Source organism: Helicoverpa armigera, chromosome 10, assembly GCF_030705265.1.
Source record: "Helicoverpa armigera isolate CAAS_96S chromosome 10, ASM3070526v1, whole genome shotgun sequence".
NCBI lineage: Eukaryota > Metazoa > Arthropoda > Insecta > Lepidoptera > Noctuidae > Helicoverpa > Helicoverpa armigera.
Window position 1 is genome coordinate 10647609 of NC_087129.1, and position 26774 is coordinate 10674382.

Sequence of the window (26774 nt, forward strand, 5' to 3'; positions counted from 1 at the left end):
ATTCGTCAATGCCACCTACCCGTTTTCAAACTCGGCGCGTGTGTTACTGGCCTCAAAACTGTGCTGCGCCCTCACACAAACGCAAACACAAAGCATTCGCAACGATCACTCAAGAATTTCATTCATAAAATTGGATTATTTGTGAAATACTATGAAATTACCATGACATAAAAAGTAGTGCATATTAACTATTTCCCGTTAACTGTAATTCCAGTCGATTATTTACGTATTTTATGTCCTCCTCCAGAAGTATGGCACAAATGCAAATCAACACCTTGTATAAGAGCGCGCGCTCACTACAAAGGCTTAGAGTGGGCCGAAACCTAGTTAATGTTTGCTCCTAAATCAGTATGAAGACGAATGGAAGTACACTTCTTCTTTGTCGTTATCACTCTTGACAGAGTGGTCGTGGTCATCACTTCAGGTGTTGGTGGCAAGCTTTACAACCCGCCGCCACTCCTCCCTGATAGCCGCCTTCCTCGTGCATTCGTAGAGTGACGATGAGCCATTTACTGCCGCTTTTATCTGGTCAGTCCACCTCATAGGCGATCTTCCTCGTGGCCTGGTACCCTCAACCCTGCCCTGAACCACAAGTCGCTCAATAGCCACCTCCCCTCGGCGGCATACGTGACCAAAATAACTGAGGATACGAGACTGTACCAAAGACGATAGACGTTGCTTGATGCCTAGTTCTCGAAGTAGGAAGGAAGTACACACGTAACAACAATTAGCTACTGTTCGGTATCAAACGGCCTGAACACTGTAAGTAATTGGAAACCGAGTTTCCTAAAAAAAGTTATACGTCGTTATATGCTACGTTTTATAAGGGTCAAATCTCTAGTTAATTTTAAAACTAACAATCTTGCTAAAAAAGAGCTCCTGCAGTTAATTGTAAACAGTGATCTGAATATTATTAGGATCAAAACGTACAAGCGTCGTCGTAAATTCACATAAATGCTAAGGTTCAATGAACCAAAACATAACCTAATCAAATTACTCTACAACAACAAAGCCAGTTTTAGAACAATAACCACCTGGCTTCGGCTTCAAATATTAATCAGAGGACAAACACTGGAATCAGAAATGAGCCGTTTACCTTTGAAACAAAAGCTTGGAAGTATCAAAATTAGTTTCCGAAAGGTAAAAGGCCGAGGTTCGGAGGAACATCTCAATATTGGTGTACATTACCATATTATTGGAGTTTTGCTGAAATACACTGGCGCCAGTTTTAACATAATACCTGGGAACTGGGTACTGGGGATGTAGGACAGGTCTGTTTATATTTGGATGCATAATTGCATACTTTTCCGTAGGTATATAGAAAAATCTTGGGCTTTGCTCTTTTAATGAAAAAAATAATGAACCTGGTTTTAGGTCGTTAGGGAGTTAGGTAACATTTGAAACTACATATAAATTGGTTTTGTGGTTTAATTGTGAAGGAGTGTCTATTTTCGTGTTCACTATAGATCCCTATAATAGTTGACATAGAAGGAGCATTGTGGAACTGTACCTTTCTCATCCTAAAATTGCATTAAAAACCAGACCTCCGCTAATACGAATTTTATTGATTACCTTGTCAATAGTTCGAGCTAATTCCTACATAGAACTACAAAAATAAGTATCCATGTAACAACTACAGTATCATAACAAAACACAGATCAAACACAAGATATGTCTTTCATCGTGTTCTACCGATACTTCGATACCATTTAGCTCCACAATTAGTCAGGTGTCAGACTTATTTATCAGCCGCGATCAGCCAGATACATAATCCACGTTGTTATTTGATTAGACTCAGACAAAGGGAAATAGAATCGTTTGTGGAATTGTTGCCGTAAATCGTTTCGCCACCCCGGCTGATTTGCATCGCTTGAATTGCTTGGTTTATGGGTGCTGAAATGTTAAGTGTACAGATTTGTATGTAAAAGTTACGCGTGTAAGCGTAAAGGGTTTTACTTACATAAAGTTCATGTATGTTTTTCCAATAATAGGAGCAATCTCTTTGAAAATTTGGTTTTGATTACTGAAATCTGCTTACTAATCTTACTTTTACTCCGTAGGTACTAAAATACCTATCTGTCTGTCGGGCATTCGCGTCAAAACTACTGAATCGATGTAGTAGGTAAAAGTAGACACCTACAGATAGTCTAGAACCTGAGAGAGCACAAAGGAATAAATTCCTTACCGACGCGAGTGAAACTTGGGGAACAGCTAGTAAGTATAGAATAATTGAAATGACAACAACAATCGTAAGAAAACGCATAATATGGAAATGCTTTCCGCATTGTTCAAAATAAATAAGCTACCTAAACTTCCGCAAATCAGTATCACAATCCTTTAGAAATCTAGACGAATAATTAATCTTGGATACAATTAAAAATTCACGACAGGATCAGGTTTGCGTTGACTATCGCTCTTTATTTATTCGTAAGAACGCTTCCAGAGAGTGCTTGAATCTTAGTTAGATATCTTTCAGAGGCGTCATGCGGTGACAGATTAATGACGTTCTTAGGAGAATATCTTAATCTGTACATCGGGATTGTTTTGTGATATTGAATTAATGATGATTTTACTTCAAATCCATGTGGAATTGGAAATATTTTATATTTTAATAATTAAACCTAAGATATGCAACTCATATTTCCGTAACCTCCAAAACAGCTCCATATGTGAGTGAGCCTCTGATGGTATGAAAAGAGATACTAAGCATCAAACCGTATTTTTTTAAAAAGGCACTGACTTGTGCGCCGTTCAATTCAAAAACACAATACTTTTCTATCTCAAAGAAACAAAAAAATATCTACCATAAATAAAGCGCCTGGGCCTTTTATACACAAACAAACGTAACGACTTAAATCCATTAAATAAACAACACTGAACCAATCAAGGAGCATTTAATAGCCTATCATATAACGGTGTTACAGTAATCATTTCATTAGAAAGGCAGTCGTCTTAGCTTTAAGTACTATAATTAGAAATGCTATTAAAACATCTTTAACACTGCATCGTTAAGTGCTTAAGATGTTGTATAGCTTGCCGCTGCAGTGGTCCCGTAGCATTCATTTTGTAATATTGAGAAATATTAATGAGTTACCGTTAAATGCAAATACGAAATATTGATCAAAAATATTTTGAATGAATAATTTTCTGGTTTATGTAGATACCTAAGCTTGAAACATAATATCAAATTGATAAAAGATCATAATCTAAATATATAAAACTCAAAGGTGACTGACTGACATAGTGATCTATCAACGCACAGCTGAAACCACTGGACGGATCGGGCTGAAATTTGGCATGCAGGTAGATGTTATGACGTAGGCAGCCGCTAAGAAAGGATTTTGATCAATTCTACCCCCAAGGGGATAAAATAGGGGATGAAAGTTTGTATGAAACTTTGTCAATTTTAAACCGATCGGACTGAGACTTTGCATGCATAAAGCTACTATGGCGTAGGCAACCCTTAAGAAAGGATTTTGATAAATTCCATCCCTAAGGGGATAAAATAGGGGATGAAAGTTTGTATACATCTTCTTAGATTTGTACACGCTAATCTTCCGAACTACTGAACGGATTTCAATGATTTTTTCTTTGTTGTATCAGTATTAAGCCTGGTCAACATATAGGCTATAATTTATCTTCGAAACTTGAAGACCTGATGCAGAACTCCTACAGACCAACAAAACTATTAGAGATACAAAATGGTGCCATGGCAAAATTGTTTCATGTGATGAGCATTTTCAGCTGAGATAATAAATTTTAAGATCTGGAACACCTGATGTGGAACCCCAAGAGCCCAGCTTCTCTATACCATATACAGGTATGACGTTTTAGCAAAGTTGTTCAATTTGATAAGCACTTACTATTGACTTACACAAATTGAAGATCTAAAACACCTGATGTGGAACTCCAGGGCCCAGCTAGACTATAGCATATAGAGGTATGACGTTTTAGCAAAAGTTGTTCAATCTGATAAGCACTCTCTGTTGACTTATAAAATTGAACCACACCTACACCTGATGTGGAACTCCAGGAGCCCAGCTAGACTATAGCATATGAAGATATGACGTTTTAGCAAAAGTGGTTCAATCTGATGCACTCTCTATTGACGTATAAACATCGAAAATCTGGAACACCTGATGTGGAACTTCAGGAGCAATACTACACTTGAAATGAATAGAAATGAATGTTATGAAATAGGTATGGTGAATCAAAAAAGTAATTAGTCCGTCTTTTAGACACGTATTTTTCTTTTCTCTCTCTCACAAACAAATAATAACGAAGATACAACAACGCTTGAATACACTGCTTAGTACAAATTTTACATACCTAGACGTGGCGTCACGAGCCCCCACTCTCTGACTTTGTTGCGTTATATCTCATTATTATATTGTATGTCTCTTCCAGACCTCGGGACTATAGAATGCCAAGAATGTTCAATGACAGCCGGAACCTACAGTTTAACATCCCCTCCAAATGACGGTCATTGGTATCCAAAATATACGTAGAAAGTACATATGAACTTAGAAAAGTTGCATTGGCAGGCACTTGCCAGACCTGGAATCAAATACGCACGCTCATACTTGAGAGATTGGTTCTCTACCCACTAAACCACCACGACTTCCACTAAGTCACCACGACTTTGTCATCTATTTAATGTTTTTTACCCGACTGCCAAAGAAGGAGGGTAATGTTTTTTACGTAATAATACTTGTGTAATATTTTTGCCACACACAAATGCGGACTAATTAGAATCACTACTTTTATCCCTATGGTCACGTCTATTGCGGTTCAGTTCTCAGCGTTTTGTTTAGTCTGCTGTGCTTTTGCTGTTAAAGTACAAAAATTAAGTATATAGAACGTTTCTCTTCGGTCCCTTAAAATTCAATATCAGACTATTTAGATCTTTGATTTTGCTGACCCCGTAGTCGCTGGCATAAGGGACAGGATCCGCGTACGAAGTCGCGGGCAACAGCTAGTTACATATAAACACAATTTCGTCAAAATCGGTCCATTATATGGAATAGCTATATTTAAAAACGTGTCTATAAGGAACAGTATAGATACAACTGCAGGATTTTGTTCCTAAAAATATCTCACATAGACTAACGTATACCAAGCCCATACTCTCAACTTAAGATCTAAGAATTCCAAGTCATACCAAATTCAACAGTTAATTACTTAAAAAAAAAGATTATAAAACGTTCCTCGAAGTCATTGTAAACCTAGTTCTAAAGAACTCTCAGACTAATTACGTATAATGACTGTTAATGATGCAAAAGTAGAAGTATCGAGCTCCATAAGTAGTCGACGGAATAGAAGCGCGTGCGACTAATCGATTAAAATTAAATAATCGATTTAATTTGTTCCCTAAGCAATTCTCGTGAAACTATTTTTACTGAGCCCCAACTCGTTTCGTAATTATTTATAGGACGTAATTATCTTATTTTGAGAATAATGTTCAATAATATCTTATGTCCTATTCGGATACGGCAGTAACTAGTGCTGTATAAAGTGCTGATTTTCTTTATCTCAGAAATCACCACAAAAATACGGGCCCGTCTAATGTCTGCAAGTACCTAACTAGAACATTATACTGCCATAAAATAAACTCTCACTCACTTCTAAACCCACTTTACACAGCCAATCATGTCTGATAAACTGATTAACTCAGAAACACCATCATTTGTTTTCATTAAAGTTACAAGTTAATAATCTACGTTCAACTACAGCACTCATGTTAGCTAATAAGCAATAAATCGCTCAACGGTTCGATCAATCCTTGCTTGTCTGACTCACTAGACTTACATATCATGTAACTGATTTTCGAAATACCAATTTATGACTCAAAGATTTATTTACCGATTAAGAGCGAAGCAGCGGGCGCAGCATGTATTGAATAAAATATCAGTTTATAGTTATTCGCATTGAGAAAGACATACCGGACCTAGTAGGGGACCGCAAAGTGCCTACTGTTCGCGATAAGGATCAGCATAACTCTGTTAAAGTGGTTGAAACGCGATGTAAGGCGCAGGCTACAACGGTCAAGAGCAGCTTTTGAGCGAAGCGGTTTTGCGTAAGCGCTCAGCCCTCAAGTATCGCTTGTTCCGCATCTGTGTGAACCTGCTTAAGTATTTAATGAAACCGCCCTTGGAATTGTGCGTAGAATCAAAGAATTCAAATTCATAATTACAAAATGCGCAATTGACATTTTAATTACTCAGTAGATTTCATTTCTATTTGCAAAATGTTTTGCTCTTTTGTGTTTGTATCTTTCACGGAAAATAATTACATTAGGTTCCGAAAGCATAAACGTAAATATTGAAGATTCGCAAGAGTTGAAAAACGAAATAAAAGCGAAGCTACAACTCGTGGAATTATTTTTTATTATGTTTTGCTAAAGGGAAATGCCTGAGCAAACAGGCGAGATTTATTGAGGAAAGTTAAAATGTTTTTACGACTCCCCCATACATATAACATGGCCACATAATTAAATAAAGTGCTATAATCTCAGACCTTTTATCTGAATAGTAGAATTATTTATTTTTGAGGCCTTTCGACGGCATTTCCTGGAAAACGGAATCTATTTTTGGAGTTTAAAACAATACATAATTTGTTGAGGAAAGTGAAAAGTTTGAATCTTTTATTCCTCGAATTGTCATTGATAAAGTAAAATTAGATTTGAGAGTTATTATTTTATCAAATGAATGAGAAACCTACCAGGAAAGCCACAATTAGATTGGTTTTTGTATTTCAGCTATCTTCCGACATTTTCGTTCTCATAAAAACCCCCAGACCAACATTTTTTACAAGTATCCTTTAACTAAATACAGTGCAATCTCTATGGCATCTAGATACCACAAACATGATACTTCCTATGTTTAATACATACTTAATACACGCTGCTTAGAATTTTAATCGAACATAAGCGCCCTTACTCCTTTTTAAGGCATAGTGGATCTCTTAAGGGCTTTTCTCAAACATTTTTTTTCCAAATCTTTACAGCTTTTGACGGCGAAAAAAATATACAATAATCTTGAACATATTTCTGAGAACCCTATAATATTCAAAACTCGATTAAAAAACTCTTAAAGTGATGTTCCAACAAAAAATACATTGATGATATTTAAACTTTGACGTATCCATATACATATGTAAATACGGAACTTAGTTGATTTTTATTTTTAACTATTCAACTTATTTTAAAGTTATTAGTTAATATTATGTTACGAACATCCCGTCATCAGGCTTCTCTTTCTTACGTATATTGTTTTAGCTGTTGTCACCGCCTTAAGCAGCATGTTTAATTAAGCGCTCGTCCCGCCGTTGTGCACTCTGCATTATAATGAGATGATAGTGTGATTGTATAGTCTAACGAACCTGTAAATTGTGGCTGATTTGAAACTATTGTTCCGAATTTAATTACCATAATTCTTAATTATGTTGTTTAAGAAAATGTTTTGGATTTTACCTTTACTCAGTTGCTCCCAGCCTCTCGCAGCGTAATTGATTCTGGGGACAAAGAAAACTAATGTTATTTTTATTGTTATATGGCTTTAGTTAAAGTTTACATAAGTTAAAAGGCTTATGTAAGCTGCATATTCTGTTTTTCAAGTCATAATTATTATCCTTGACTGTCTGAAAAATAGCTATGAAGTTACATAAACAGGGTGCCGATGGTCAATCGATATTACTGTCCCTCATTATAGGTCAATGACTGGGGTAGTTTAGTGAAGACACATTTTAAGTGCTATAAATATATGAATCTAATATTTTTATGTAATATTTTATAGTCTGTTTTACAAACCAATAAAGAACATAGTATATTACAAATTGTAAAAAACCCAGTAAGACAGTAACCTAAAGCAAACATCTCTTTACTACTGTTTCAGTCAATTCCACATTCACAACGGACTGTTACAAAATATTCCTTCATTCGTCAACCAACATCCATCTTTATTTCTCAAGACATAAGGTCCAAATTCGTGTGTCATTCCCATTGATTATAGTGCTGTATCCTAAGGGATGGTATTTCAGCGTGTCCCGTTTATTGCTGTTAACTGCCCCTCCCTCGGGTGTGCTCGAAATTCGAACTCGGACAAATTCCGGCCAGTGCTGTTTTGTGTTGATTTACTCGTCTATGATTCTTGCTGGCTGATTTTATTGTCAGCTGTTGGGTTGTACAAGAAGAATATAATATAAAAGAAGGTTCCTTTGAATTAGGTAAGTAATTGTCTATGTTATGTATATTTCGCAACGACTAGAGCTTGAAGTAATAACATACTGTACCTATTTTTAAGTGTAGGTATTTTTACGGGAAACATCGTCATGAAATCTCCACTTAAAATCTGTGAAATCGCCAACCAAAGGTGTAATATACATCCCTTCTCTGTATTAGGATAGGCCCATGCCCAGCGAGACAGTAGAAATCCTGATATTGACGAGTTTTTATTTGGGTTACAAAAATTTGACATTATTTTCGTCAGAAAGCATTAAGATATACGGTTTCAATAACCAACATTATTTTTACCAAACCACATAATGCTTAATCTGACCAATCCCACAAAACTAAATAAACTTGTTGCACCAACAAAATTTCGCACGTCGAGACAACGACTGTACCTAAATCATTCAGAATACTTGCAGTACATTTCGCGAATATCTTATCTGGTACAATGTCATTAATATCGTATAAATAACATAACTATGTCACAACGATCACATTCTTTGCCGATCATTATTAGGCAAGTATTAGTGCCGCTTAATTTATTGGGCATATTACAGTCAGGGCGGATTTGGATGGCCAACTTACAAGAGTTAGCGTGTTGAAAGAAATGGCTTTAGATTATTACGGTACTACTCCGCGCACCCGAGTTAAGAGGAGCCAAAAGCCAAAGTCAAATCATTTATTTCAGTTAGGCCTTTATAAGCAGACAAAAATATAAACAAGTTTAATTCTAGTTGCCATCTTCGACAACTGGATAAAGGAGCGGTATCTGTTTTTTTTTAAACAGTCTAATATGTCCCAAGATAAGCGCATCCAAACAAAAAAAAACTTAGTAATATTATTATAATGATTTAGGTACCCAATTTTATTGGAAAATTGAACAGAGCTTTTGCTTTTTTGCTTTTTTAATAGATTCTCTATTAATTTGCGCTATAATCTTTAATTTTTTTGTTGTTGAAATAATATTTATTTTTAAAGAAATAAATAATAACTAAATATTTAATCAAATCGCCTTCTTCTCTATACTTACACCACCGCCCAACTAAACCGCTGAAGCCAATAATTTAAGCCTTAAGCTGCGGCGCCACTGGCTGCGCGCACGCAAACATTCGCACAAACCACAATGTATACCGCACTTAATGTTAGTTGTTACTATAAACTTCTAGAAGTACTTTGTAATATTCTATTAAGGCGCTCAACATTTGGCAGTTATGAGCTGAGCAATTGACGTTAACTAACTGAATTAAAGATCATAGCAGTTACTACTAACATTCAAGGCAGATATATCTATAAACTTCAACGATTTGTAAAGCGCCTCTACATAGATTCTTGCTTAAATTTTACATAAAAATGAGACTTGCGATGTAGTCCCGGTTATTACCGATCCAAATACCCTCTATGTTCTTTAGAAGTAAAATATTGACGGTGAAACTAATATACTCTAAAATAAAGCAAAATATATATAAAATAAACTCTAAAGTAGGCAATACAAATAGTTTCGTCTATAAATTTTTAAAATGCTCATGCTCACTTTCAAGTCAAGCTGATGCTATAAGTGAACACTTGTACTTGGCTTTCAATTTTGTGTTCTGTGTAATCATGATTTATTAAGAGGTATTATATTTAGACAGAGTTACGATAAACAGACTTAATCTTTGCAGGCCTACGGCTAAAATGAATTGAATTAAACTACACTAACTTAAAATATTTTTAAAACAATTCTATCACGATTGTAAACTAAACCTATAAACAAGTTTACAGCAACCTAGACCACTACTAAATCTATTAAAACGCACCCTTGTAACATGGATACAACAAGGCGACCTCTAGAAGCCGTACCGTATAAGCCGAGGTTACGTCTGAAACCTACACGATGTACTGTAATGTTACTGGGTACTCAATGAGGAGTTAATGTGCTATGACTTTTGTTGATGTTGTGTAAATGTTGTTTAGTAGGGTAATGACCCTTTTGGGGTTATGAAAATATGTTCATAGATATGTACTACATATAACTGTAGAACAGCTGACCGATTTCGCTAAAATTTGATGGAGGGGTAGCTTAGAACAGGGGGATGGACATATTTTATCCTCATATATGATACGGGAAGAAGTTCCTTCGAGGCGCTTGGGAAACCGTGGGTGGAAGCTAGCATATAGGTAAGTAGTGAGAAAAATATTTAATAGATATATTTAAAGCCTTAGTTAAAAACTACTTATGATAAACAAGAGTCCTTCCTATCAGTTATTTTTATATGATACCTAGCTTCAACCAGCGATTTCAGCTTCATCCTCATCTCGAGCACTGAATCGAATAGGTCCAATAGTTCTTGAGATAAACGCAATCAAACAAACTTTTTAAGAAAGTTAAAGAAAACATAAAACATAATATCAATTCATAAACATAATTTTCTGACATTTAATTGCTCAAGTTCATCAAAACACATCTCCTACGGTAGGAGGAGTCCTACCTACAGTGTTAACTCAATTATTACAAGTAGTCCAAGTACAAACATGGTACATGGTACAAAGTTACCTCAATTGTGACCATACTGGACATACATACATACATTAACTGGCGTCCGCCTATTACTGTCCACTAAGCTTTATTGCATCCGCCATAGAAACTTATTCAATTAATGTAACACTTGATTTTTGACGGTTAATTAGGAAGTTGTGTGTTATTAATATTAATATATTAAAGCGGTCAAGTTTAAAAGAACCTGCGCCTTTTTTGATTTTGGTCAAAGTCTAAGAAGGAATCTTAAAGGTTTTATTTACGGACAAAAGTCTAAATATCAAGTATTTTGCAGTGAAAGCATAACACAGTAGTGACAGTAGAACGATTGAATTCTAATATTTATAAAGAACTAGCTTCCGCCAGCGATAGAGAAAGTAACAAAAAATTGCTTAAATAAATTACTCTGACTCTGAAACAACTTCTTCAAATTAGCCTAGTAGTTTCTTAGTCTATGAAGTTCAGAGAAAACAAAAAATCTAGCAATCTGGCAAATAAAGAAAAAAAATTCTCTTGAGCTTTATAATATTAGTTCACGTTGGTGTTATTTCCACAATACTTAATAAGTAATCCTAAAGAGCAATGAATTAGAATGGATCCGAGATTTACATCAAAAGACGGATAAGTAGATGAGTTCTCGTCATAATCAATTTAAATCCACTTAGTGTACGTCAAGCTTTACATCAGGGATGACGTTGACGTGGATGGGAGTCCATTTTGAATTCATTGTCTTTGAATTCCTTGGAAATCTGCAAATAAACTAAAGGTGTGATTTGATTTTTATCTTGTCATAAATATATATTTTTTCATTTTTGTGTTTTGGCATCCTGGATCTTTCAATAAAAACAAAAAAAAAACACAGTTTATGGATGCCAGTAGAAAATTAAAGTTATTATCAATAGCTAGCCGTCATAATTAACTTTAATCAAAATCGGTTATTAAAACAATACATATAAATAAGTACATAATATCAAACAACCCAAGTCATTGACCACACATACCACCAACACCTTTAAATAGCCAAGAATTTTTCCACGAATCACTTTATCCTTAAAATAGGTGCATCATTACGCGAATTTTATTATACATAAATATAGAAAATGATCGTGGCACCCTCTTATTATTGGGAGCATTTTTCATAGTTATTTTTATTTTATATCGAAGCCAAGTTGTCAGTGTGTCGTTAGCTTGGATAATAAGCTGTTTGTAAAAGCTGGCGTCATTATAGCTTATTGTTGCGGTTGGGGATGCACTAAAATAGCTTCATCGAATAATACTAGTGTTGTGAAAATGGTTATCGATAGATTTTGAAAATATCGAATTTAGAAAAACCGTTTTTGATAAAAATATGGTAAACTGTTTTTCCTGTTTTGGTGAGGAGTTTAATGTAAATTAACTCTTTCATCTTTTAGAAGAAGAGTTTATTTTATTTTCTAAGTTTAATCAAATTATAAGAGTTTTAAAGAACTCTTTTATTTTAATGGACGTTTCATGTTTTTCACGAGTATTTTTATATGTATAGAATCAAATTTTATGCATTTGGAAAGTTGAGATAAAACAAAGTTTTTATTATAGCACGCATATAAAGTAGTAGGTACACATATGGAATTTAAAGTATGTCAAGTAATATTTAGGTGTTCTGAAGATAATTATTTTCATCGAAACTAGAAACCGCATTCCTAGCTGACAAATTCCAGTTCAACCTAAAAGTTCAACAACCAGAGTCCAGATTTTTCGCATACCGCACATCCCTAGGCCATAGTAATAAAATTACTTTATACAGCGCGTCTTCACTTTTTTATCACGTCAATATCGATTTTACATCATTATAAATACAGTTGAATTTCACTTGACAGCTTGAAAGCTATCGATGAATATGCGACGACACGCGGGTTGTAAAGTGGACGTGCAATTTTTTTTTTAATGTCGTTTAATATCTTGGAACATGTCCCGTGCTCTATGCTGCGAGTGTGACAAAGTTGTTCGGAAAACAAAACCATTTGATATTGTATCCTATTGCTACAGTAGTTAGGTTACTTTTTGTATGTGCAAAAGAGGGGTCAACGTTTTCATAAAGTCTAGGCCTTTTTTTAAAGATTACAGTTGACTGATTCTCGAATGCAATTCAATAAAAAGCGGCCGTGAATCTTGTTTGGATAATGATTTACGAATTATTTTTAATTCTGTTCTGTAGCAATTGCAATTAAAAATACTTGCTGGAGTTCTTTAGAAAAGTATTTTATTCGCTGGAGCGGTTGCGTTTGAAGTTTTGAATTCGTTATTTAGACAAAAAGCGATGCTTGTTGAAACCTTCAAGACAAAGGAAGAAAAAGCTTTTGCGTGTATTTAAAAAGATCCCAGAGGCATTTAAAATTCTATGTGGGTCATTCCGGATGGCGTATTTTTTACAAATGGTTTAATATTTACTTACGTAAGTTTGAAATTTTACATTAACTAAAGTTTTCGTACCTAAACCAAATGAATAGAATTTCTTATTACATATTATCTCAATCTACATAAATTCCAAATTACATCTGAATTGGTCGAGCAAGCAAACGTACTTGCCAACAGATTTATTAAGCTATTTGTATACATGCATAATTTCTTAAACACTACACAATAGTAAGAACAAAGATCTAATATGTAGGAAGTGATATCGACATATAGGAAAAACTCTCAACTATGAAAACTGTTTTCCCGTGGGATTCCTACATCCCTACGTACTGGGAAATGGAAATTATCAGACAATAACCCGCCTGTGTTCATTGGTATACTTCGACTTTGTGATTGGGTATGAGAGGGTTAAATGTCAGGGGACAATGTATTGTGGGTTGTGAGAAGTACTGGTAAAAGACAATAAGAAAAACATCATCATCAGCCTTTTTTATTGTCCTACTGAAGGGCACAGACTCTTCGTGTGTAGAGAAGAAAAACAGGAAAATTCACTTGCGATTCAATGCTCTTGCGACATTGCTAACTTAATGCAATCAATCAAACAATTTGTTCACCTTAAAGTAATTTGAGAGGTGGATAGAACGAACTTTGATTAAACCTACATTAAGATGGCACCCACTCCAAAGTCCATTGCACTTAATTCAAATTGCTGGAATAATAACTATGAGCCATAAAAATTATGATGACAAAAGTATCTCATCGCGACCCATTATCAACCACTTCACTTCATTACAGAACTCAGTACCAGATCCTGATATTCTTGGCAGAGCTCCCTCCATGTCTTACCGGTATGTCATGTCCAAAACCGGTAATTACCGTCTATTACTATAGGACATTGTAAACAAATAAAGTTAAGTTCTCACAGTACTTCCCATCCATCGACTTCCCCATAAATACCTACCGATCGTAATGTGGGTAAAATACATCGGTATTGTATTTTATGACTGCATGATACATAAAATTAATTCTTCTGCAGCTAAATTGTCGGTAATCTGCCGGTAATTTACCGGCCGCGGTAAATCTATCAATCGGTTGTAATGTGTAGGTCGTAATGTTGTTCATCTAATTATGCAATTTTCATGTGCGATTGAACGATTTAGTGTCGATAAAGTTGTGTCTATTTATTGCTGGTATCGACAAATTGTGTTGCTTGGCTGCACTATTAACAAAGTCTTGGTTACGAACGGCTAATAAAATATGGTAATGTAGGATCTTCAACTGTTACATTTTTAAATATAATTAATTTTTAATCCTGCATCTAGAATACAAATGAAAGCCGCTAATTAACCCATTAACGTATCAAATATGGCAACAAAAAATAGTCTTGTAAAATATGCAACAAATTAGCACTTTTGACAGATAACATGAAAGCCGATTATTTTATAAGTAACAAGCGTTTGCCTTAAAAATCGAATATGAAACTCCATAATTGAAATATGATATTTATTTTGCAAATGGGTTGAAAATAACACTTACACGTCAAATATCACATCATCATCACAGTTAACAGTTGTTTTAGGAAGAGTATGAAGAGTTAACCATATGTACCGTAAATTCATAGAACTGTGAATGATAATGACTATATCACTATCCAACGTTAAAATCTCATTTGCACTATCATTGCATCCACTATGACATCATAATAACAGACCCATATATCATAAATAATAAAATCTTTATTTTTCTCTTCAAATACAGTGTTAATAGTTATTTGTTATACAAGAGTGCAAAGTTGCTTTTTAACCGCGGGCTCAATTTTGATGACCGAGCAAGCGAAGGATTCTAAAATTGAAACACGAGCGTAGCGAGTGTTTCAATAATTAGAATCCTGAGCGATAGCGAGGGAATCAAAAGAGCACAAGGTGAAAAATTTTTGCACTCGAGTGCAACACGTAACTTTTCATCCCACCTTATCGAGGAAATTACTAAATGCAAAAAAACAAAATGGCGCGCATGTATGAGTATCAAATTAAAAAGAAGTACCTATTAAAGTTCATTTATTTGAAAACTCAGTTTAAAAATGAAACGAGGTTAAAAATCTATGTAAAAACAATAATAAAAATTACTTAATTAATTGAATAATTATTTTAAGCAGTATTTTATTTGTTTAATATGTATTTGTTTGAAAAGTCTTATCAAGATTGTCACAAATATAGTATTGCACACGATGTTCTAAATTCAAATCACTTTGCCGCTCTAGAGGATAAAAATGGCTTTTGCACTCAGATATCAAAGGGTAAAACTACTCTTTCCGAGATGGTGGGATGAAAAAGTACATTACCATACAAGTTGCATTTCTAAGAGAATGGTGTCTGCTTAAGGTTACCCCTGTGTTACAGATCACCATTAATCCTATTGAATTTTATAACAGTACATTTTGTAAGGAGAGAGGCAAAGAGAAATCTAAAATACATCTATGCTTATTATCGTAATGCTTATACCATAGATAAATTAAAATAACAGAAAATAGGAATACGTTAACAAACATAAGTCACTGCACTTATTATTGCAAATAAACATTTAAATATATAACACATAACATATAATTATAGCTTTTTCCACTTATGAATACGTGTTATCAATAATAAATAATAATAACACAAAATTAACTTAATATTAAGAGCCACTTTTCCGTGGGTACAATTACATTCACAATTATGCACATAGTACATACGATGGCGATCATAACCGCCAACTTTACCATACATCCATAAACGTCCTTATTTCTTACGCACTAAGGTTCATTTTACAGTGTGTAGGTATTAAGATATTGCTTTACATTTTGTGGTGATAGACGTCATGTAGATAGGCGACCACAAACGAACTAAGTCTTCCCGGATCGTGGGAACTTTGTGAGTATCCGGGATTGGTTACGGGATTCCCTATGTGTTTTAAATGGCGTTTTGGTTAAATTAAAATCACGTGAGAAACGTGAATTGTGTGAATGGGTTAGGTGATAATAATGTAAACTAATAATGTATACTAATATCATAAAGCCGAAGAGTTTGTTTAACTTCTGGCCTGATTTAAAAAAAAATATACATAGATTTAGATACTTGCTTTTTTTTTTCAAAGTGTTTTTTTTTTCAATACGAAATCTGGTTAAGGTTCACATAATTTAAACCTAAACTTAAATGCCTATCCATTTGATTGTGGTTCCATTTGTCATTCCCACTATACCATAGAATATAGAAAATACAATTTTACACGTTTGACGTTACATAGCTGGCAATAACATAGCAATAAAACAATTCACAGTCGCTCAACTCATTCATTGTAATCGCACCGTGACGCACAAATCAGCGCTATAGTAGTCGTATAATTTTAGTAGGCGCCTGTCGCAATTATATATTCAGTTGTACCGGTGTAATAAAGCTTGTAAAATGCTAAAATGGGGTTATGATAAAAAAATAGGCTTGGACGTGGCTTTTCTAAAAGAAATAAAACTACAGATGAAATGTGTAGTAAAAACTTCGTAAATGTAAAATACTCAACTTTGCAGAAGGATGATATAAGACGTGCTTTGCGATGGTTTCTTCCTAGCGAGGCAATTTATTTTTTGCAAGAATTGCTTTTCCGATGTTTTTTTACAATAATATGACGATCAACATCAAAGATTATCCTTGACATAAAAATGTGGTTACTTTAATAACACCGTTACACATAGCTGCAAGTTGTATCTGCAGTAATCTCAGCTGTACCTACTATAAAAATACCCTAAAAATGCCTAAAGATGCCCATGGGATTCTAAAGTAAAATAGTAAAGTAAAGTAGTAAGTAAGTTCACGCTAAGCCCCCATGATGGATAAGAAGACAGATAGGTACTCCCCCAGTGAATAATGTGAAGGGGTCCATCTACTGCCATTAGTATAGAATACTTATCGATCTTGTACAATATTTTACGTTGGTTTATCCATGATTTGTGTGTTTGTTCTATTTATATTTGGTATCTAATCTATAAGGATTTAAACTGTTTTTGTAAACAACCTTTTTGGTTTTGTCAGTGGACTGTAGATGAAAATGACAGTGATGACATGACAAGAAAATAAATAAAATGTGTGTTCACAAAATATATAATTTAATTCAGTAGTTGGCAGTATTATTACTCCCTACTAATCCCCGCGATCGCATTGGGACCTGGTACTCAGTACAAGTACATTGTGGTCCTTCGCGTCGGAAGTGAACCGTTCGTCGGTTATTGTGGTGTCACCGGTGTGATCGGCGGGGCTGGTATAACAGCCTGTGCGGAGCTGCGCACTCTACTGGACAGTGGATCGCTGTTCAGAGCATCCCTACAGCCCAGCAGCATTGTTGGAGCAGTGAGGAACCGGGGAGCTGAAGTTCCCTGGAGGAGAGGCGCGGTCACAACAGGAGCCGGGAGATATTATCTCCCTGGAGGTGCCCGGGCGTTGAAAGCCCGTGGAGGAGCCAGGAGTTGAACACCCCCTGGAGGAACTTGGTGAAGTGCAGGAGGTAAATGGTGAAGTGTCCGGATAAACTGTGAGTTGCATATTTCTTTTATTCGGTTGCTAGAAATTGAAAGAAAAGTGAAAGTGAGTTAGTAACATAGAAGAAATTTAGTGCTATTGGAACATTGACTTTTAGTTTTAAATAATTCTAGGACTTAGAATAATTTTATAAAAGTCTATTTCAAACACTTGTAAATTATTTTAGTTTGGTTGGCAAAAGTTAATGTTTATATTATTGGGACTTGTAACTATTTCCGATGTTTCTTAAATTTTAATGCACTTATTTAGTTGCGTTTCGGTGTGAACTTGTGAAAACTTGAGTAGATAAATAATTGATTAGTGAGTGCACATTTGCTCAGCACTTGTTAATGATTGTTTTATAAGTTTAGTGTTGCTAATTCAATTGCGTCGTTGTATTTATAATTTGTAAAAATGGAGTCGTTATTGTACAAACAAGAAGACACTTACAATAGAATCTGTAAAGCATATAGTACCTTTAGAAAATCTCCTAAGGACAGAATAACTGTTCCATATGTAAAAGTAAGGTTAGAAAATTTAGAAAAAATGTACGAACAGTTAACAGATGGTCATAATAAATTGTTGGAAGGATATGACCCAGATAAATTACGTCAGAGTCAATATGTACAGAAAGATGTGTATAATATAACAGAAGAAACATACATGCAATACAAAATTGAACTTGAAATTATTTTAGAGTCTTTTGAGAGTAAAGAGGAAACTAAAAAAGAAAGTAAAATCGCGCTTAATAGTAAACAATGTCACGTAAAGCTGCCTAAAATAGTAATTCCGGTGTTTTCGGGCAAATATACAGACTGGGTCACTTTTAGGGATTTATTTGTGTCTCTCATACACAAAAATCCTAGTTTAGATAACGTACAAAGGATGCAGTATTTGAAAGGATATTTGTCTGGGGAAGCAGAACAATTACTCAGACAAATACCTATTTCAGACGCTAATTATGAACATTGCTGGCAACAATTAAACTCGCGTTATAATAACAAACGGTATTTATCACATTTTATTTTAAAAAAGCTACTAAGTCAAAGAAATCTTACGTCGGAGTCGGCTTTTGGTCTCAAAGAATTAATTGACAACACGAATGATTGTTTAAAAGCACTTGAAAATCTTGGCATTGATGTCAAGACATGGGATATTATTGTGATTCACATAATTACTCTGAAGTTGGATCCGGAAACCCGCAAACAGTGGGAATTTAATGTTACTTCGAATAATTCTCCTGAGGAATTACCCACCTTTGCTCAATTTACTGAGTTTCTAACAAATCGATACAGAGCTTTAGAATTTTTAGATAATAAACCGGGATCCAGCTCCAAAGGTCAGAGTAACTACAGCGGTAACACAAATAAAGTAAATAGTCTACACGTTACTGGAATACAGTGCCCTTGTTGTTCAGAGTCACATAAGTTGAGTTTTTGTAAACAGTTTTACAAAATGGATTGTGACGCTCGTCGTAGTTTTGTCCAACAGAAGGGTATTTGTTTCAATTGCTTGGGAAAAAATCATTCTGCAAAGGAATGTAATAGTATCGTTAAATGTAAAATCTGCAAGCGGCGTCATCATACACTGCTGCATCCCCAGAGTGATTCTTTTTCTTCTCACTCTAACGGGAGGTCCGAGAATAACAACTCACAGGCTAGTACCGAATCGTCGTCAGTTAAGGAAGACATTAAAGAATGCAAGATGGTAACCAAACACTCTGATTCTCACGCTGAGGAGGCAGGGCAACCGCTTGTTACTTGTTTTTCGACAGGAACATCAAATCATACGGTGTTATTATCCACAGCGCTTATCAGGGCTGAGTCGAAAGCAGGTATTTACCAAGTGGTTAGGGCATTAATTGATCAAGGATCTCAGGTTTCTTTGGTCACTGAAGCTACAGTGCAGTATTTAGGGCTGAAGAAAATTCCTTCTACTCATGTAATAAAAGGAGTCGGGGGAGATAAAGAAATAACATCAAGATCCGTGGTTATAATGAATGTAAAGTCGAGAGTGGATTCTAATTTTAATATTAAGGTTAAGGCGTATGTGTTAAAGTCCATAACGTCGCTTCTGCCAGTTACAAAGGTAAATGCTATAAAATGGGTTGATCTACAGAATGAACAGCTGGCAGATCCACAATATCATACTCCAAATAAAATCAATGTGTTATTAGGTGCTGATGTTTATCGACAAATTATTGAAGAAGGTTTAAAACGAAATTCAGAAGGATCTGTTATAGCTCAATGCTCCAAACTTGGATGGATACTTTCAGGGGTAGTAGGAGGCGAGATGGGAAATTTTGCTCAGAATCAAATGCCTGGAGGAGCGATGGGAAATTTTGCTCAGAATCAAATGCCTGGAGGAGCGATGGGAAATCAAAATGCTATGCCGAATCATGGGCCAAATGTTCGCTTTGGAAATCCCAACATGGACAACCAAAACAACAGTCAGAATAACCAACAACAAATGGGGCAAATGGCCCAACCAATGGCACCCATGGGAATGGGTCCTAAAATATTAAATATGATGATGGGAGAGAAATCAGGTGGTTCCCAAAACCAAGGTGGCCCACAAGGAGGTGCGAATGCTAACAATGCTATGCAACCACCCGCAATGGGGATGACGTCGAACATGCATGGTGATGTTAGTCAAGGTCAATATAATGCAGACATGACAGGAAACCATCCAGGACAGTATAATATGGGCATGAACAACATGGTACAGGAAAGTCCAGGTGTTCCAATGCAGAACCCTACTGCGCAGTACATGTCCCAACCAAACATGTACACCGGGGCCAATGCAAATATGCAAGGAAATTCTTATAATGCAAATATGGGTCAAATGAATCCAGGTGCACAGCAAATGCAGGGCAATGCCAATCCCATTCAGCCTCAGATGAACGCACATAATCCTTATGGCCAGCATAGTGCTGGCATGGCAAAGTTCAATGAGATGTTCCCTGGTGTAATGCAAGGGGGAGACTTAGGATTTGATCCTATGGCCATTGCCATTCAGATGAATCCAGCGAACCAACAAAGGGCTGCTATGGATACAATGCAGAAAATGATGATGCAAAATTTCTGGCATCGCTGGTCTCAAGAATACCTTAAAAGGTTTCTTCATAGATACAAATGGCAAAACTTCTCCGCAGCCTGAACCTGAAATTGGGGATATCGTAGTTGTGAGGGAGGACGACTTACCCCCTTGCAAGTGGCTCTTGGCCAAAGTTGTAGAAAAACATCCCGGAATGGACAAAATTACGAGAGTAGTCACTTTGCGTACGAAAAATTCAGTAATAAAAAGACCTACTTCGAAGGTATGCATTTTACCCGTGACACAGTAGTCGTAATGTTAAATCCTTTTAATTAATTCTTCATTTAGTTTTAGCACCACGTGCGTTTCAAGTTCAATTTCGTTTATATTGGTTATATGCTCATGGTGGGCGGTGTAATGCACATGGTAAGGACTATGTGAAATAGGTCCTTGGTGGGCGGAATGTACAATATTTTACGTTGGTTTATCCATGATTTGTGTGTTTGTTCTATTTATATTTGGTATCTAATCTATAAGGATTTAAACTGTTTTTGTAAACAACCTTTTTGGTTTTGTCAGTGGACTGTAGATGAAAATGACAGTGATGACATGACAAGAAAATAAATAAAATGTGTGTTCACAAAATATATAATTTAATTCAGTAGTTGGCAGTATTATTACTCCCTACTAATCCCCGCGATCGCATTGGGACCTGGTACTCAGTACAAGTACAGATCTATTGCCGAAATACTTTTCGCTTGTCGCTAACAATAACGCTCTGAGCTGGACTTTTACAGCCTTACTACAAAAAGTTAAACATCTGTTGAACGCTTGTCTAAAAAACGGTTAGGCTGCAAAATGGACCTTATTTCAACGTCATAATCTGTAATTTTTTTAGACAAGTGTTCAATAGACGTTTAAATTTTTTTGTGGTTCGACGCGACGGTTAGAAACACTCCAGTGGCTGCCTATGCATTAAATAATATAGGTAAGAATTATTTTACAGTATTTGTATCAGGAATTTACGTAAATGTGTTACAAAAGTTGTTTGGACGTAGTATATATATTGTGCGGTTAGTGTCATAAAAACGAAAATCCAGATCTACTCTTTACAGTTTACATTATTCTACCATAAAACCTTTCAAATTATTTCAATACACATTTTCCAAATGGATTGGCAACAAACAATTAAAATTTATCAACACGAACTACAAACATAAGCTGGTATTATTTTTATTCCATTTCGTACGCGTACACAAAAAATGCCTGCAATTTTTCGTGTACGCGGCAAAAAGACTGACAAATATACGTGAAGGGTTATTTCAACGGTCGGGTTTTGAACCTGGGGCGTGCAGTGGAATATTTTAGCGGTACATAGGCTAGCAAAGTTTAGTGGTACTAGTGTTCAACAGTTAGAAATTTGTTTAGTTTGATTTGTGAGCAATGTGGGATTTGTAACCGAGTTCCTATGTTGATTTTGGTGTTTGGTGTTTGCTAATTTGGTACAGGTTTAATTGTTTTTATATATGTACTACTTACATTTTCTCTGTTATATCTTTATTATATATATTTATAACCTTTATTATATATAGTTATAACCTTACAACTGCATCTGTCCTTTAAGAGGTAAACGGGTTTTTTAAATATCCATGTTTATAGGTACTTCTATTACAAGTCTAAATTAAGTGTCTTTTCTTTACAAAAGCATCAATCATGTCTTTCCACTAATTTCAGAGAGTATCTATTTTCATTATTAGGTATAGTGATGACGAACACTCACTCTATTTCTGCCTACATTTATTTTGGTAAGATTTTCGTCCATCATACTATGTACTTCCTTACAATTGTATTTCTTTGATATCAACCCACATTCAACAACAACTTACAAATACATTTACAAAGAAAGGTCTAAGAAAATAAAACAATAAACTATAGACAGCTTCCCACGACGTAGTTACAGGCAATTGAAAGAACTTATTGAGGAGGGTCACTTAATGGGTTAAAACGGATGGATTTCTTCTATTGCAATATTCTATACTCCGAGTATAATAATATATTCTCTAATATTTTTCCAATAAGGGAAAAAGGCGCTAAACGATTCCGAGACTCACGCATTCTCGCAATCATTAGGTTAGGTTTTTTTTTTGTTTTTAGATACTTTTGCGATCCTGGGAACTAACTGGCTTTGAGAGAATTATTTTCTGTTATGTACTTACACTCGTTTAAAAAATATCTGGAAAAGCTTTCTGAAATCCGCCACGGTAAATAAACAAGGAAAATTTATTGTCTTGTTTTTTCACTCATTGTATGTCGGAGCGCAGATATACGCGAGACACAACTGATTTTCTATTGTTTTATAATTAGTGAAAAACAAGCAGTTAAAAGAATATAAAATTGAGTAGCTCGTTTTGGTGTCGGTAAAATTGTATAGATAAGTTCTCTTCCCAAGCAATAAAGCATGATTCACACTAGTTGAATCACAAAGGAGTAACTTAATTTATCTCATTGGTGTTAACAAGTGCAAGACCATTGTCACCTCGTTCAGACTTTTTTTTTAAACCGTACCTTTTATGGAACCGCGCTATAAAACAAATTATAAAAGCATATATACTGCAATTGAATTAATCCTACATCCAAATCTGATTAATTATTGACGGTTCATCAACAAAATTAAATTGAACAAATTCAACCATTCAATTAATTGTTTCATAATGCACAGTGTGCAATTTAAAGAAAATATTGGAAACAATATATAATTTAGAAATAATTATACTAATTTGTTATTTTATGTTTGTCATATGTTTTGCTTTAAAATGTTCGAAAATAATGGGTAATATACTTAGTAAAGTAGGTATTGTTTGTTTCAGAGTGCAAGTAATGCTGAGTTGACAGCATGTGGGGTCGTCACACTGACACTGTTTACTTTGCGACATTATGCACAGACATGCATGGTAACCGACCGAGTAATGTGCCAACAAACACATAATTACGATAGAGATAATTCACGGAATAAAACTTTTATCTAACATGTGTAATACTCATTATTATGTACTCAGTCTTTGATATTCTAACGAATAAAGAACTTCAAAATCACGTTATTCGCACATTGGTCAATATATTTTTTTTTTTAGAAACAAAATCTATTCAAAAATTAAAGTGAATCTTTTCAGAAATTCTTTCATGACTTCGTTAGTACAAATGAACAGCGAAATCTGTACACATGTGTGAATTGACGCGAGTAAAATTTGTGAATTGAAAACCGTTTCTACGGAGCCAACCGAGTGAACCGACTCGTTGAACAAACGAATTTACTTATTTAGCTTTACTAGAGAGCTTAGCAAACGTTTTACTGAAGAAAAACAATATGTTTTGCCTTCAAAATGTTAAGCTTTCTCTATAATTGTTGTAAGTTTGTAGACAGGTACTAATGTGTTGCGAATATTTAAATGAGCGTTTGACTTGCTAGTAACACTGGATTTGATCTATTCTAATGAAAAAGCGAAATAACAGTCAGTCAAGCTTCAAGTGGTGTGCACTAATTGAATTGTTAAAATATTAGGTAGACAAGAAAAACCCTTCTTTGTACTGTATAAAAGATCTACATTGAAGTTTGTAACGAAATCACTTATGCTCTGAAGTGTGTATTTTCATTTCATCCTGCAAAGGGAAATATAAAATAATATTAAATCGAAAAATATTAAACTACAGTCTGATATTTGTATAAAAATAAATAGAAAAAAAAACTCGTATCAAAGCCGTCCTCTGTGTGTAGCCTATTTGTGCTCGAAATCGTAAGCTCTTTAAATAACATAACATTTTGATGTTAATACAAACATTAAAATATAATTAATCTACCAAGGGGCTTACGTATTTAAATTGAAAAAAAAAAAAACTTTTTTGGTTTAACTTAATCAAACAACTTCTGGTTCGACACCATGCCAGACTTTTGCAAAAAAAAGATTTGTCCCTCCTCTAAATATGCTCGTATTACACTCAGCCCAGTGGTTCGCGCATATGCATTGTTGTGGCATATCGCATCTTTTTGTCACCATAGACACGGTTCGACCCTCTGTGCAGCTTACTAATCGATTTTCCATTTTCATTATTTATGACAAGCGACCTTTAGGGGAGAAAAATTGAAAAGCTTTTTTTTATTTATCAGATTCATTTGATTTGTGTTTGAGAGTGTGAAATCGAAAATTGTGTTGATTTTCAGTGGGGTGCTACAATTTTATTTTATGTACATATTCAGATTTAGATAATTGAAATTAAATTGCGAAGTGGTCCCTATTTGGAAAATTGTTGAAAAAATCGCGCTTACCATCAACACTGAAATCCTTGGTCCTTGCCTTGCTAGATAAATGGGCTATCTAATATTCAAAGAATTTTAACAATGGATCAGTAGAGAAGCGCTCATACTAGAAAAAAACTGTAGTGCAACTACAACAACTACTGAAAATACCCGGATAAAAACAGCCTATGTCATTCGGGCATAGTCTAGCTTCCCAACAATTAATTACATTTTTTCAAATCGGTTCAGCAGTTTTGGAGTCTTTAGGGTACAAACAAAAAAAAATATTCCTCTTTATTAAATTAGTATAGAAGTTTAGATTAGTAACAAAGTATCGTCTAACCCGACCAATACATTACAATACAAATTGCATAACCCACGTACAATTTGTTTATACAAACAATACGGCTACACGTTTTCAGAATCGCTTCGTGTTTCAATAACACCCACGTCGGTGCACAGTGGTGTCAAAACAACGCTATGTGAGCCATTGTCGTCGTACTACGAAGTATTAGCTTCGTTTTATATTGTAGGTGTCCGGTAGATGATACTTTTTCTATACTAAGTTTTGTACCCGGTGATGTTTGTAATAGGTGGTTTTTTTTTTAATTGTACCTAATTGGTAATAAAAATGTTAACATCAAAATTGATGATGTGCGTCATCTAACAAGGTGACATGCATAAGGCAAAAACTTAAATTTATTTACTTAAACACAAAAATACTTATAATTGCGAAAGTCTGTCTGTCTGTCGCTCTTTCGCATCAAAACATACGTTATATAACCAATTTAAATGAAAGGTATTCAGATAGATAGTTTGGAGTTTTTGAAAGAACATCTAAGACGAGAGTGGTACCGCTGAGAATAGCAAGTTATTTGATAAAACCACACGATGATTCTTAAATTTACTAATAGTATGTAGTAATTTAGTAGTTTCTATCATATATGAACCAATCATAAATTGAAAATCATAAATTGTAAGCTTAACAAAAACCCGTCCGTAATATAATTTGATAACTTGATAATACATTATTAATATGTGATGATATGGGTACAGTAATGTTCAACAAAACCCAAGGAATTTAATAGCAAATGTATGATTTTATAAATATTATACTTTCAAGTTGCGTCATCTTCCCTATACTCTATGCAAATGTGAATTGTTTGACGTAGAAAAGTAGTAATAGGTACTAAGTAGATATATATCTGTTTTCATTATAATAATGGTCAGATGCTATGTAGATAAAAATGAAAAGGAAACCAGAACTTCGCAGGACAATTGTGGATTGTGAGCAAGAAGTATCTAATAAATAAACAAATAATGTGTTGACCAATAATTTGTTCGTCAATAAGTGACACTGAATGAAAACTACAATTCATAAAAAAACTTAAACACAGCTAACACGTTACACAAAAAAAAACAATACCCATAAAATGCAATACATATTTTGTCCGCATCTCAGTCCAGGCGGCGCACTGTGCACTAATAGCATGCATAATAACGCACTCTTTCTATCCCACATACATTGACGGTTCATCAGTATTCCGCTGTAGTGCCTAGTGAACTAATCAAGCGATGTATCCCGTCTCTAGAGGCCTGTTTGCGTTGTCGCATATTAAGGGGATAGACCAAGGCTTTGGGGCGCGCGGAAGCGACCGTAAAATATATGAATAGTTTATATTGCGCATAGAAGTAGTAATATGCTGTATCGAGTTTATAGTTGTTTGTTGTAGAGAGAATTTGGTTTAAAGTTTTATGGTTGCA

At 34.8% G+C, this 26774-nt stretch overlaps 1 protein-coding gene across 5 annotated transcripts in view; it reads right to left on the bottom strand.

Annotated features, from left to right (window-relative positions):
- LOC110371020 (SH3 and multiple ankyrin repeat domains protein 2) overlaps positions 1 to 26774 on the bottom strand; it is a 218359-nt gene that overhangs the window by 175693 nt on the left and 15892 nt on the right. For all 5 annotated transcript variants that reach the window (XM_064036445.1, XM_064036443.1, XM_064036444.1 and 2 more), the window contains exon 2: positions 7472 to 7512. The gene's annotated coding sequence lies outside the window, so the exon portion shown is untranslated. The remainder of the gene's footprint in view (positions 1 to 7471; positions 7513 to 26774) is intronic.